Raw genomic sequence first — 10,785 nt, 5'->3', positions numbered from 1 at the left:
ATTCACACACATAGCTGAGAACAGAGAACAGCATTTGGCCTGTGCTAAGGACAGACACAGGGAATACGGTATGTGGCAGCACTGTGTCAGCCAGCATTGCTTCTTACACACTCCTGGCGGTGCGGGGGAACCACGGGACCGTCACTTGAGGTGTCTCCCCATGGCCATAGTCTGTATTTTCAGCAGGAAAGGTACACCATGGCTCCTCAGCACGCTGAGACAATGAGAAAATCCAGGTTTGACTCATGGATGGGAACCCTATAATTTGCCTGCAGACTGCTGCTATGTGCTGCTGCCGTCTGGGGCACGGCCTGGGCTTCACCACAGCTCTCAGACCCAGGAGAAGCTATCAGGGGCGAGTCCAGGGGAGCTCATGATGCTCAGTAACACCAGCCTTACCCCTGTGCTGGTGCTGGTTTGCTTACTAAGGGTCCACTGTGCAGAGAAGAGCAAAGGCACCATGTATGGCACTGCCACGGCATGGTAACCACATCCGAATCTCCTCTGGCACCCGCAGGATCCAGTTCCCACCCAGAGAAAAGGAAGAACAGAGTCACCCTCTGCTTCAGACCTACCTTGAAATGAGCAGCAGTGCAGGGCAGACCATCACCTCCGTCCCACGCTCCAGGGCATCCACGCACACCGTCAGGGCTGCACTGGCATGCAGGTACCAGCCTAAGCCGCCGGCTGCTCACCTGCAGCTCCGGGGTCATTTAATGGATGCGAATGAGCTTGTCATTGGCTTTTGTTAGGGTCTCCCAAAACCCATCATTACCAAACCAAAAATTCAGTGAAGTTTCATGTATTTCTGTCTCATAGTTTTGTCCAGGGGCATAACATGGTTCTTCAACTCCCCGAGGTGCTTCTGAGCTGAGTAATGGGTTTCAAAGGAGAGGACCCAAAACTCTGTGTTTCTGACTAAGTTTCTGCGAGTTTGTCCTAGTGAAGGGACTCACCGTGCAGAGAAATGAAGTCAGGGCTATGCAGAGGTCCTTTCAGTTACACCAGTGAGTTTGACATCATGTCACCGTGGCTGCACACCAAACAGTTATATTGAATCCATGCTCAAGAGGCTACTGTGCTTTCTAGATGAAAGGACACCTTTTTTTTTTTTTTTAATGGTCTAAATCTTTTTTAAATGTAATAAAAGGATATTTCCATTACATAAATATCCTTTTTATGTTGTATTTCCACACGGCACCTTCCGGTGCTTTGCATCAAGTCTACAGGGTGGGAAGGGACACACAGTCCAGGGACATGAAACAACAAGATTTAAGGGGAAATAATTTGCATTTCAGTTGCTTTTGGAGCAGGAGCCATGCTAGGGGCAGCTCGCCTGGCCATGCAGTTGGGCGGTGATGGTTAAGGGTTGCAGAAAGGGAAGGGGGAAAGGACAGGGGAGAATTTTTCTGCAAAGCAAAGGCATTAAACTCCTGGCCTGGCTTCGTTAGGGCAGCGAAGTTTGCCAAAGCGCCGGTTTCCTGTACGATCCAACGCATCCCCTCAGCAGCCCCGCGATAGGGCCATGATGTAAGTGTGGCTGAGCCAAGGCAAACGGAAAAGAACATCGAGCACTCACAGAGGCAATGGGTTTTATTAAGAAGTTTAATTGTTTCTGAGGGTGACATTTTCCCCCCGTCTTGATGTTCCCCTCGCTGCAGTTTGGCATCCCCCGCTCCTGCGCCCGCTCCCCAGCCCCACCTGGGCTGGGGTCCGTGTGGGGTGTGACAGAGCCGAGGGTGCTCAGCTGCCCACGGGCAGAAGGACCCCCCCCGAGGCCACCCAACACTCCTGGCACAAGACAAGGCTCTGCCAAACAGTTTTAAACCCCAGAGCACAGCAATCGCCGACTCTGCTTCCACTCCATCGCTCCTCCGAAGGCTTTCACCCCTCCAGCTCCTACTGCAGGCATCAGCACTTTGTGAACACCATGTGCCGCGCACTGGGTCCAGCCATCCTCATGAAAAGCCCGAGACCCCGGAAGGCATCAAAAAGAAGAGCAGAGAGGTAAAACAAAGAAAAAATTCCTCAGCTGGCTCGATGGAACCAGGGAAGCACTTGGTCCTTCACAGGGAAAAGCGTCAAGCTACTGTTTGACCCAAGAGCACTTCGCCATCCATCACCAGCGCTTCCCAGCCAAGAGGATAATTTCCAAAGCCCAGCGGAGAGCAGCTAATTAAGTCCTTTCGGCTCCGCGTGGGAGTCAAGAGCGAGGTCAGTGCCAGAGGAAACCCCCCTCGCTGGGCCGGGAACGTGGAGCCCAGCAAGTGTACAGGGGACAGCTGGTGGGGAAGCTGTTTTCGGCAGTGGGCATTGGGTGAGGGAGCTCGCCGCAGCCCCTGATGCTCCATCGCTCCCTGGTGAGCACAGGGCAAGCTGCTGGTCCCTGCTGTCCCTCTCTCCGTGCTCGCAGCTGAAGTGCCTGTGCTTGGGGGGGTACTCCTGGGTGTTTTGGCCACAATCAGTGCTGCAGTGCCTTGGCTGCCTCCTCTCAGGTCCCTGCAACCCGAGCCTTCACCACAGACCCTGCAAAGGAAAAACATGGCATTAACAGAAGGTCCAGGCTGGTAGGCAGCTGGCTGCGATGAAGCAAATTGTCACCGAATTATACATTTGGAGCAATGTGTAAAAGAGGAGGGGCACCAGCAGCCCTAAAAGCTGCTCCTCTAAAAGCACCTTTGGCACCAGCACCTTCAAGCTCACCCTACGCTCAGCAGTGCCACAGCCCCCATACTTAGGAGGCTGGAGCCCTTCTCAAGCCCTGGGGAGGGTGGAAACTCATTGTGGCCGGACAGTCCATGTCCAAGCAGGCTGGGAAGAGGTCTCCATCCACAGCAGCTCGCAGTGACAGCTGAGCCGCTGGCACTGCCATTCAGACGGCGAGAGCAGAGGATGTGCTGACAACATCCATGAGAAAACCAGCGTTACTCAGCCACATCACTCCAGAGAGCCCGAAAGCATCAGCAGCCCAAGGCCAAGCTCCCGCGGGATCAGGAGACATCAGATCAGGGTGCAGGATAGCACGAGGGTGGATAAGAGACATAGCCAGGAGCTGATGGAAGAAAATCAAATGGCCATTTCCATGCAGCAGACAAAACAACAGCATCTGGGAATGCAGAGGAAGGGAAAGCAGCTCGTCTTGCCTGTGTGTATGTGGGCTGCGTTACACGGTCCGAGGGACGTGCAAGTCACTGATTAAACATCCCAGCGCTGGGCAGGACGCGGGGCGACCACCATGCTAGCACCGAGGATTGCACGGGGAGGAGTGCTGCCCATCGGAGGGACGGGCAGCTCGGGTAGTTCTGCCTGAGCTGTGCCCCCTCTTATCTACCAGGGAGGTTGCAGAACCCCATGCCTATCCCCGTGCCCCCACTGCTCTCCTGGGCTGCCCTAGAGGAGCTGGCAGAAAGGGGCTCCTTCTCCCAAGCTGCCACAGATGTTTGGAAGGAGTCAGGGAGAGGAAAACACAGTGGGACAGCAAAGTGAGAATGGATCTCATTTATCCCTCTCTGTCCGTGGGCTCCCCACCTACAAGCTCTCGAATGAGCTGCAATGTACTGCAGGATCCAAACTCCACCGTTAAGCATGGCACAACTAGCTCCTATTTGGCTCAGACAAGCTCTTGGCCCATTTGGGGAGATTAATAATTTGCTTTCCTCTTTGATTCTCACCCTATTCACTCCATAAGATCATTAAACAGCTTTTCTCCCAATCAAACCCTGCCTGACTCCCCGTCCTGCTCCAGCATTAACTAGGGGCACACAGAAAGAAGGGTAGAGGTTTATATTCATTTATCGTGCAACACTTATCATCTGTTTGCTTTGGACCTTGCAAGGAATATGCAAGCAAGATTGGCACCTCCTGGCCAAGATATCACACCCTCAGCAATACGGTGTGAAAGTATAAACCAGCCCCAGTGCCCCTTCCCCAGGGAAAAGCCTGACAATCAGCTTTGGGCTTTTTGGGAAAGAAAGAGCGCAGCGTCTCTGAGTTTGCAAAACGCTGTGCGCAAGTATCCCTGGCTCTTGTAAATGTGTTAAAAAATAAAACCCTTTAAGAGCTTCCAGATGTTCTGTTTATGTTGTGGTGTTACCCAGCTCCATCCTCCGGAGGCCAATACACAGCCTCAATGAAATCGCAGCAGCCAAGGGGGACGGCAGGGGGGAGTGGAGGAGGTCCGAACCCTTTTCCTCCTCTTTCCCCCAACTTTGCCTGTTAACTCCCACGCTGCTGGCAATTGTGCCGAGAGCAGCTGCAAATGCTCTCTCCTGCTCTGAGCATCTCCTTGCCTAGGCCAGGCTCTGCAAGGCACTAACCCCAAACACCCAGGCTCTGGGGACCACTGCACAGTGGGGACTAGGACAGGACAGAGAGCTAACGCATCGGTGGTTGCACCCCAGAGGCACCCAGCACCCACCAGTACACACCAAGCAAGAAGGTCCAGAGGGTCCAACCCCACCACATCCAACTTCACATCCACCTGAGTGGGCTCTGAAGGTCTACCAAAAACTACCTGCCACTGGTGTGAAGATGTGACGGGGCAAAAAGCCTCATCAACAAGCCCTGGGCGTAGCCACACACGTACATGTGCCTGCAGAAAGCCTGGCTTGGGACTCTTTCCACAGGGTGTTGCAGGTCCACTGCGCTGCTTTTGAAGTTCCCTTGAGTGAGCTGCATGGTTGGTAGCAATCAAAGCTCCATAAAGGAGCGATATCGCAGCTATGCGCGCAGGCTCTGATGTGTTATCTCCCCTCCCTGGTGAGGGAGGAGGGCAGTCATTTCTGCGGCTCATTTGAAAATGTGTTAGTGCCCAGAGATCAAAGGCGCTTCCTGATGCACTCCACCCCGGCGAAGCCTTTCGGCCAGCACAGTCCCTCCGCGGGCCGGGAGGCAGCCGGAGCACCCCAGGAGCACCCCACCGGTGCAGGAACCGCCACGCAGACACGCTTGCTGCAGCTGCAAGGATGGGAGCACCGAGAAATGTGGGCGATGCATCCAGCCTAGGTGGCTGCTGCAGGATGTCCTGCCCACATCAGGACGTTAGCATGTCCTACTGCGTGGGTTAGGTACATTGTTTGTTGTCACCCATCAGGCAGGGAAATGGAGCCCAGGCAGGTTCAGTGCCATGCAGGTGCCACAGTTTAACCATATGCCATACAACAGAGCACTTTATTTTGTCCCAGAGATGCCCCCGATGAAGGACCATCCTCCCCAGACCTTGGTGATCTGAACAAACCCCACTCAGGACAAACCTCCCTCCTTCCCCACCATCTGCACATCCACCAGCACTAAACCTACAGGGTAATATCCCAGGTGCAATTTATTTTTTCCCTGAGCCAGTTGCCTCCCACAAACCTCACGCTCCCCAGTGAGGCATCATCTGCTTCCCTGCGCCCTGGACTGCTCTGGCCCTGGGAGGACGAGGAGCAGCAGCACAGCCAGGCCACACACTATGAGCCCTGAGGCCACTGGTGCCTAACGCTCCTCCTGGACACCAGCCTCCACGCTGTTGTTGTTCTCCTCTCCGCAAGCCCACCGCAACACTCTGGGAGAGCAGGGGGGATACATCAGGCGCTGGAACAAGGGCACAAGCTGTTTCTATGCTCAGCAGCAGCCCAGGAAGAAAAGTACCTCCGTCCAGAGCAAACAGAGGAGGAGGCACTGAGTTTGCAGCATAAATGATGATCATCTGTGCATTTGGAGATGGGGATCTGCCTCCTGCCCCATCCCCTCAAACATGTGCTTGCAAGGAGCAGAGCAAAGCGCAGGAATAGAAACGGGACTTTTGGCTATGGAGAATGGGAGCATCGCGTCTACAGGCAGCTTGAGCACAAACTGCGTGGGCAGCAAAGCCAAACAGGAAAGGAAACCAACAGGCAGGGAAACGATTCTGGCAGTGCTCACGTTATGGCTCGCTCAGCACTCATACCTCCCTGCTGCTCCCTCTCGCGGGTGTCCCTCCCTCAGACCCCTCACCCTGCTCAGACATGCCCCAATTCCACTTTTACTGTTGAAGCACTTCCCATCCAAAGGGCTAGATTCAGAAAAATGCAGCTAGAGAGCTAAAGCCTGTTTGCAGGAGCTGGTCCCAGCAGAGCCGCCTTAGTGCCTCATTGTGTTGTCCCTGCACGCACACCCAGGCAGGGTTCAGCCTGTCCCAAAACCCCTGCAAAGGGAAAGGGAAGCCCTGACGTGTCCAGGTCTGGGGAAGGGAATGGGGAGCTCCACACATTAAAGGACCTGCAAAGGGATAGGGCTTCAGACCTGCACACGCTGGTTGGCCTTGCCCCTTCCAAACCTCCACCACACAGAGGTGAGGGGCAGCGGGAGGGACACGGGGTCGGGCCATACCCTTCGCATCCCAGCCAGTGATTTGATACCGGCTTTAAGGTGATTTACGGTTTAGAGATGCAGGTTTATTCACATGCCCCAACGTGCTTAATGACCAAAGTGCTCTTCAGTGAACCCAGCAATGGATTGTAAAATAAAGTCAATGAGGCAAGTGGATTAAAGAAAAAAGGAAAGCAAAAGATCTGAGAGATGAAATGGACCTGTTGAGTCACAGCCCGCGCCCGCCAACACGCAGTGTCCTCCCAAGCCTGGGCAGCCTCCTGCACAGGGGACAGCCAGACCTCCTGCAAAGTCACTCCTGCTGCCACTGTCCCCTGCCATGCAAGCAGCCCCCCAGGCAGGTCAGAGCAGGGCGTGACCCCAGTGCTGCCAAGAGGACCCCGTCCATTGCTCTGCTTGTTTGCACGTGTCCCGTCTCACGGGAGGCTCCTCACAGCTCGTTCCTCCTCTCCTCCTACCTGCTGGCTCTGCCAAGCCAGCCCTGCTCTGCAGCAGGCAGAACCCCATGCAGTGCACCATCTCATATCCACAGGCCAACAGTTATTTTCAGCAGAAGACCGAGCTTGACAGCACTGTTAACTAACCCATGCGTAGGCTGTGCCTGAAACACAGCAGGGTCTGCCCAGAGCCCACTCTGCAGATGAGACTGGGCCGTCGCAGCGTGCCTCCCCCGCTCCCTCCCTGCACCCTGGCAGGATGCGACCTTCCCAGTGCAGCCGCTGCCTGGGGGTGCTGGATCCGCACCGCTGCAGAATGACTCCCAGCAGCACGCCACAGGCACGCACTCCATCAGGGTCCCTCCAGCTCCACTGCCATGGCACGGCGGAGGTGACAACCCCAGGACGCGATCTGGGGTCGGACCCTGGGATCCCTGGGGAAAAAATTCTTGCCATGCTGCCTGCTCCATCACCAGCGTTGTGAGATGTGCTGCATCCTGGCGTGGCACATGGCAGGACACCTGGCACCCCCCATATGAAGCTGCTGCCTCCAGCTATCTGCTCCCACACAGTGGCAGGGTGGCCACTGGGCTCCATGGGGGGCTCAGGCTGGCCCTGGGGACCCCACAGCCCCCGATGGCATCTCACAGCTCCATCTGGTGGAAGCGACGCGCTCTGGCCACAGACCACCAGGCACCCCTGCCCCCGGGTAGGTGGGCAGGCATGGAGGTAACCCACGAGCACCATCCTCCAGCGAGGAGCCAAGCTGGCCACATCTCAGCACATGCACTGCATCCCAGCCCAGGGTCCCACGGTGATCCTCAGCCGGTGGAGGAAATCAGCCTGGCAGTCACCAGCCCGTGTGACCCCGTCCCACGCTGTTCCCAGCCCACGAATGAACATACAATGAGATTTCAGCATCTGGAGCTGTGTGAAAACCACACTCGGGAATCATTCCCATAAGGAATCTGAGCGATCCAGAGGAAAAGGCGGCAGGGTGGGAGGGAGGGTGGGCAGCCTGTGCCCAGCTCTGCCCGGCCTTATGCTCTCCAGCAAACGGCTTCTCCCCATCTCCCTTGTCCTGCCTCCTCAGACATGTCTTTGGAGCGGCATCTCAATCAACATGGCTTTAAACTGGCTACAAAGGAGCCCCCAGGCACGGTGTAACAGTTGGGCACTGCTGCAACGCAAATGAGCCTTCTTAAACCACCAGACTCTGTTGCAAAAGCCAACCTAATTCCCGGAGCTTCAGTCCAAAGAGATTATCTTCGTTTACTAACCTAAGCATGCGATACAAAAAGCCTTGCCAAAATCCCAGACAGCCTCAGAAGAGATGTCATTAAAACTCCTTCAGCTAGAGGAAGCGAAGCAAGTGTTTTGTTCCCATGCCGCCCTTTCTGGTAACGTGTTAATAAATAACCACGGCCCAGACAGGTGCTGTCAGCTTCGCGGCGGAGCTGCCGTGAGTCACCGACCTGCCACGATGCAAACCACTGTGAGTCATGGAGAGACGGTCCCTTTAATCAAACGCACGTCCACACACTCGCTGAGCCCCAAGGGGTGAGCGGAGATGCTCAGTGCTGGACCATCGAGGGGTCAGACTGTATGAGACTACCCCCTCAATCCTGGCTACTTAACCCAAAGATAGCAAAGGGTATTTGTCAAGAGCTCACTCTAAGATGCAACACCCTAGAAAAACTCGCAAGGTTGAGATGCAGCAGGTAGAATTTGCAGAGAGGGCCACACGTCTGCTCCCAGCACTGCGGCAGCCTCCTGCTCTCCATCAGAGAAATGAAAGGGAATGGCTGCGATCGCCAAGGCACCCCGGCTGCATCCCGGAGCATGAGGGTCCGGGAGACCTGCTGCTGTTTGCCAGCCAGGGATGGAGGTGCCCCGTGGGTGAGCGCTGGCAGCGGCACAGCCCACTGGGATGTGGGACAGCACCTGCTGCATCCCAAAACATCGCTCCCGGCACCAGGTGCAGGTTTCCTCCTCAAATACCAGCCCTGATCAACCCACTGAGACCTACACACAGGCATTGACCCTAGAATGAGTGAGACTAAAAATACAACTTTTAAACCCTCCAACAGAAACGATTGTGATGACTTTCTCCTTGCCCACATACTCCAACCTGTTCTGCGTGTGGGACGAGGCTGCCTCCTTCTCTGGCCCTTTCTAGCAATTTTTCTCCCTCCTTCCCCGCAAGAAAAGGCCTCTCTTCCTTTAAAGCAATGTGTCACATTGAGACTGACAGGTAGATGAAAGAATGAAGAAAGTCCCATTCTCCTTCATTTTTGCAACAAGGTGATAAGCAGAGAACGCTGTCAGGGCTTGGACAGCACGGGCTCCCGGGAGAGGCTGCAGGCAGGTTTCGGGTAGGCTCTGGCACCCAATGACGGTTCTGGCTCCTTTATTAAAAGCATCCCCAAAGTGATAACCCTCTGACAGATTGATTGATGGGCCTAAGCAGTGAAACGATGTTCCCTGAGCATGAACTTTGTTTACCTCCCAGCATTTTTGCTTCTCCTGCTGGAACTCCAGCAGTCCCCCACTGTGGGCAAACGGGAGCCGAGCAAGCTACCCGTGGTTCCTGCCATCAGTGGGAGCCCCTGATGATCCATCTGATCCCTGGGTACTTCCAAATGAGCCGGATGGCTTTTCCCCCTTGTCTTCTCACCAAGAGAGAGAGCAAATCCTGGAGTCTTCCTAGGAAAAGGGATGCCCCAGCTACAGAGGCCCTGTCCTGACCAACCACAGGACAATCTCCAGCACAGACACAAGGGCCTCCCGCAGCCCCGAGCAGCCCAATGCACACCCAGTGCCATTCCCCCACCAGCTAAATCCTCCTTTATTAGGACCAGACTAATTCAGCCTTAACCTGTAAACGCCTTAGGATGTCGCTTAATCCCACATCAAGCTCTTCCCTGTTGCAGTCTACAGGTGTAATCAGCCACCTCGGCTGGCTCCCCACATCATCACCCAATGCAAGAACTTTGAAAACTGCCAGGCAAGGCTGTGCTTGGCTTTGCAGGCAGAGGACAGGCAGATCTGCCAAGAATCGCAGACTAGCAGAGCCTGAGGAGAGGGGCCAGGAGCTCTCGCCCTCCTGCAACAACCCACTACCACAGCAGGGGTGCTCTCCAGACTTCCCTGAGCACATCCTTTCCATCCCCCAGGCTCCATCTTCCCATCCCCTGGTCTGTCACACTGAAAGAGCCACGGATGCCAGTGCCGCACCACACAAAGGGCACCAAGCAGCCTTTGCTCTCCACCAGCACAATATCTCTGCATATTTTGAGGTGGCCAATCCCAGAAAGAAAGAGCAGGGCATGCTCAGACCCTGCATTTGGGCTCCTCTTGAGCACCCTGGGGTCTCCACGGAGCAAGACCTCCACCCACTGCCTGCTGCAGCGGGAGTAGAGGAGGGCGGAGGAGCTCCTGGGTATGCTGGGTGGGACGTGACAGCACTGCAAAACTGGCCCAGGTGCATTAATCCCAGGATTAGACCCCCCCATTTCCAAGGCAGCTTGTGGCTGCTGAGCCATCCCCTGTGACCTGCCCAAGCCCTTCCTGGTGCTCTGCATCCTGTGTTCGTGCTAGACAGGCCTGAATACCCCAGCTCTCGAGGCAGGGGTTGCACAAACAGCCTGTCGACCCCACAGCGCTGCCAGCATCCCCCCAGGCTGCTCTGTGGCACCTCCTGCATCCAAGCAGAGGCAAGCAGGGATGGATTCCCAGGATAAAGGGGATTACAGGGGTGTAGATCTTTACTCTCACACACCTCTCTCCGCTCCTGTCCTGGTGCAGCGATGCATGGGCTCACAGGATGGGAAAAGCACTGCAAAACCTCCTCATTTAGCCCCAGGGAGGTGATGTGTTCGGCCATGAAAGCCACAGGGTCCCATCCTGAGGATGAGCTCTGCTCCCCATTGCCTGGGGATATTCAAAGTCCTCACATCTGGGTCAAGGTGTTTTCTGGAAAGCTTTGAATCAGGGA

The 10,785-nt window shown here is 55.4% G+C and overlaps 1 long non-coding RNA gene across 1 annotated transcript in view; it reads right to left on the bottom strand.

Moving 5' to 3' along the window:
• Nucleotides 1-1,122: 1,122 nt before the first annotated feature.
• Nucleotides 1,123-10,785, bottom strand: part of LOC142065463 (uncharacterized) — a 58,539-nt gene continuing 48,876 nt past the window's right edge. The window contains exon 3 of the long non-coding RNA XR_012663429.1: nt 1,123-2,526. This is a non-coding gene — a long non-coding RNA (uncharacterized LOC142065463). The remainder of the gene's footprint in view (nt 2,527-10,785) is intronic.

This window comes from Phalacrocorax aristotelis, chromosome 16, assembly GCF_949628215.1.
Source record: "Phalacrocorax aristotelis chromosome 16, bGulAri2.1, whole genome shotgun sequence".
In the NCBI taxonomy this organism is placed as follows: domain Eukaryota; kingdom Metazoa; phylum Chordata; class Aves; order Suliformes; family Phalacrocoracidae; genus Phalacrocorax; species Phalacrocorax aristotelis.
The sequence above is the reverse complement of the archived record's forward strand: the minus strand, read 5'-3'. Positions and strand labels throughout refer to the sequence as shown.